We start from the raw sequence: 4,251 nt of genomic DNA on the forward strand, positions 1-4,251 counted from the left end.
CAAGGATGTCATGAGGCTATGCAGGAGAAAAATTAGAAAGGCCAAAGCCCAACTAGAACTCGATTTGGCTACTGCAGTAAAAGGCAATAAAAAATGTTTCTATAAATATTATCAGCAAAAGGAGGGCTAAGGAGAATCTCCATCCTTTACTGGATGTGAGGGGAAACATAGTGACAAGGGATGAGAATAAGGCTGAGGTACTTAATGCCTTCTGTCCTGGTTTAGCCAGGATAGGGTTAAGTTTCCCCAGCAGTGGGGGGGAAGCTCTAGCCGGGTTATTCATATATCATGCTGATGTCACATCCTGGCGCGAGCGCGGGAAGAACCGGTGGACGCGTGCGTTGGCGCAGCCAGTTCTCTCACTGCTGTATCGGTATATACCTTGCTCTGTTCATTGTTATTACTGTTACTGTTATTGTTATTGTTGTTGTTTGTTGTGTTGCTGTTGCACTGTTGTATTAAACCTCTCCTTATCTCAGCCCCAGGTCTTTGTATTTCACTCCCTTTGTGGGGGAGGGGCAGCGGTCGCGTGGTCTCAGACCCCGGCAGGGATTAAACCACCACACCTTCTTTGCCTCAGTCTTTAATAGTAAAATCAGTTGCTCTCCAGGTACCCAGCCCCCTGAGCTGGAAGACAGGGACAGGGAGTAGAATGAAGCCCCCATAATTCAAGTGACCTGCTACACCACTTAGACACACACAAGTCTATGGGTGCCGATGGAGCTGTCAGAAATGCTCACCAAGACACTTTCCATCATTTATCATCAGTCCTGGCTAACCAGGGAGGTCCCAGTTGACTGGAAGGTAGCAAACGTGATGCCCATCTACAAGAAGGGCTGGAGGAAGATCTGGAGAACTACAGGCCTGCCAGTCTTATCTCAGTGCCAGGGAAGGTTATGGAGCAGATCCTCTTGAGTGCCATCACACAGCACGTACAGGACAACTAGGTGATCAGGCCCAGTCAGCATGAGTTTATGAAAGGCAGGTCCTGCTTGACTGACCTGAACTCCTTCTATGACAAGGGGACCACTTAGTGGATGAGAGAAAGGCTGTGGATGTTGTCTGCATAGACTTTAGTAAAGCCTTTGAACGCAGTTCCCACAGCATTCTCCTGGAGAAACTGGCTGCTCATGGTTTGGACAGGTGCACTCTTTGCTGGGTAAAAAACTGGCTGGATGGCCGGGCCCAAAGAGGGGTGGTGGAGTTAAGTCCAGTCAGTGGTCAGTCACAAGTGATGCTCCCCAGGGCTCACCACTTGTGACTGACCACCAACTGGAGGCCAGTTCTGTTTAGTATCTTTGTCAATAATCTGGACGAGGGGATTGAGTGCACCCGCAGTAAGTTTGCAGATGACACCAAGTTGAGTTGGAGTGTTGATCTGCTTGAGGGTAGGAAGGCTCTACAGAGGGAGCTAGACAGGATGGATCGATAGGCTGAGGCTAATTGTATGAAATTCAACAAGGCTCAGTGCTGGGTCCCGCACTTGGGTCACAACAATGCCGTGCAATGCCACAGGCTTGGGGAAGAGTGGCAGAAAAAGACCTGTGGGTGTTGGTCGACAGCCAACTGAATATGAGCCGGCAGTGTGCCCAGGTGGCCAAGAAGGCCAATAGCATCCTGGCTTGTATCAGAAATAGTGTGGCCAGCAGGAGTAGGGGAGTGATCGTGCCCCTGTACTTGGCCCTGTTGAGGTCACACTTCAAATACCATGTTCAATTTTGGGCCTCTCACTACAAGACAGATATCGAGGTGCTGGAGTGTGTCCAGAGAAGAGCAACAAAGCTGGTGAAGGGTCTAGAGAACAAGTCTTATGAAGAGCAGATGAGGAACTGGGGTTGTTTAGCCTGGAGAAAAGGAGGCTGAGGGGAGACTTTATCGCTCTCTCCACCTACCTGAAAGGAGGTTGTAGTGAGGTGGGTGTTGGTCTCTTCTCCCAAGTAACAAGAGATAGGATGAGAGGAAAAGGCCTCAAGTTGTGCCAGAGGAGGTTTAGATTGGATATTAGGAAAAATTTCTTCACCAAAATGGTTGTCAAGCATTGGAACAGGCTGCCCAGGGAAGTGATTGAGTCACCATCCCTGGAGGTATTGAAAAGACGTGTAGACGTGACACTTAGGGACATGGTTAATGGTGGACTTGGCAGTGTTAGGTTTACGGTTGGACTCGATGATCTCAAGGGTCTTTTCCAACCTAAATGATTCTTTGATTCTGTGATTCTAAGTTTCTTTAACATGCCTTTTCTTTATAAGGACAGAACTTCCGGATTGTTGACTCTGCTTATAAAAAGTCAAACAAGGCCCAGTGGTTTTTGATAGAGATTTTGAAGCAAAAATACATACAGATTTCAAAAGGGGAACTCAGTGCACCTGAATAAGAAAACCATTTATGGGAAGAAGGAAGCAGATGCAGAAGCCAATGATGCCTTTGCTGGTCCAGCAAATCTGAGGGATTTGTACATTCAACCAAGGAAACAAACCAAACCTTGCCATCCAACACTATATCCAGAAGGGCTATCTTTTCACTAGATTAAAATAATTTTGCAGACACTGCATTAAATGGAAGTACTTGGCCATTTACTAAAACCATTATCTAGTAAGAAAATCCATGACAAAAGGTTATTGCATTCTCAAAACACCATACCATCAACACCAGTGTCTTCAGACACAAGAATATGAGCTCCCATCTGGCAGGTGCCATCTGGAGCCCTGGGAATTATATCCAATTCTCTCACCACGTTAATAAATCCCACAGCACTTTACAAGGACTGTTCTGGCTTGCATGGGGGTGGATCAATTGCAGGCTCTTTCTCTGGGACAAGTGCATCAATTTTGCTTGACATAATTATTTTTTTTTTTTTAGCTTAAACCATCTATCATTTATTTGAAATAAGAACCCAGAGTGATTTCATAGGAGTCCCTGAAAGGGAAGTTTTCCATTTGAACTTCTAAAGAATCTGATGTTAACCAAGCTGACGGCTGTGATTGTCCCAACAGGAAGGAACAGGAACGAAGCTCAAAGCTTCTGCAGCTCTTTCCAGGTCCTGCTGAGATGAAGGTACTACCAAACATTTTTACCTCAGCCACTGCACATCCCCTCAAGTGTTGTCACAACTAAAGGCTGGGAAAACAGCCAAACACTATCAGATGGAAACTGTCTGAACAGTACACATCTGAGTTAGATAAACCCAACAGCTAGTGAGCATATTCACTCTGCAAAGCAAAGCACAGATCCCTGAGCTACTGGAGACACAGCTTCATAAATCAACAAGGAAAAACGTGGCTCTGTTGGACCCTGAAATGTTTTGGTCCAGGAACCATACAGCTGTATTTCCACAGTACTGCACTTCAGCTTGTGAGGTGCAGTAAGATTGTGTAGTAACTTTTCATTTTGGGGGAGGCACCTCAGAAATAAATTTGGGCCCATCTGGCTTGGGTGCTAGTCCAAGCTTAGAGGCCTCTGTCAGCAGAGTAGATATAAGCAGCTAAATTCTAAACTTGAATGAAAGGTGGCATTTTGAGGAGAAAGTCCAAACAGAAAGAGGACACCAATGGTAAGGAAAATGCTGATGATGTTGGAGAAAGCTGTTAGAACAGAAAAGGAGGACAATCTTTTACAGTGCAATAGCCTAATTCAGCCAAGAAGATAAGTAATAATCTGCAATTAAAGGAAAAACATACTTCTAGTTAGATGTGGAATTATGGCAACATATATTGAGTCCTAAAGGTACTATAACCTACTGTTAAGAAACTGTCAAGCAGTTTTAAAGGGAACTGGACTGTAAGTCTAGAAGAATTATCACAAAGCAGGTAGAATCCATTTGTGCTGAACTGATAAAGTTCACTTGCAGTGGTGATGGCTTTTTTTGCAGGTACTAAGAATATTTGTTTTATTCCACTTAACAGCAACTGCTCTTTAATTAATTTGCAATTAATTCAATAATAGTGAAGAAATTAGGAGTTTTATTCTTTCCTGGCAAAGAACAACCAGGCTGTGAGAGGATGATGCCATAACTGATCATGATTTGAATTTTGCATAACCTAATAATACCTGGAGAGAGTGTTTTATTCAGCCAGGAGAGGACTGGTATTGGAGCAGGTACAACTGGTTTGGGGTTTTGTTTGTTTGTTTGTTTGTTTTCTTTTTTCAGGACAGCAGCATCAACACAGAGTGGTCATGAACTGACATCCTGAAACCTATTTGTTTTGGTATAAGAAAGGACAATGACCAGAAACCTCCGCACAACTCACTAAC

This window comes from Strix uralensis, chromosome 1 (assembly GCF_047716275.1).
Source record: "Strix uralensis isolate ZFMK-TIS-50842 chromosome 1, bStrUra1, whole genome shotgun sequence".
In the NCBI taxonomy this organism is placed as follows: Eukaryota; Metazoa; Chordata; class Aves; order Strigiformes; family Strigidae; genus Strix; species Strix uralensis.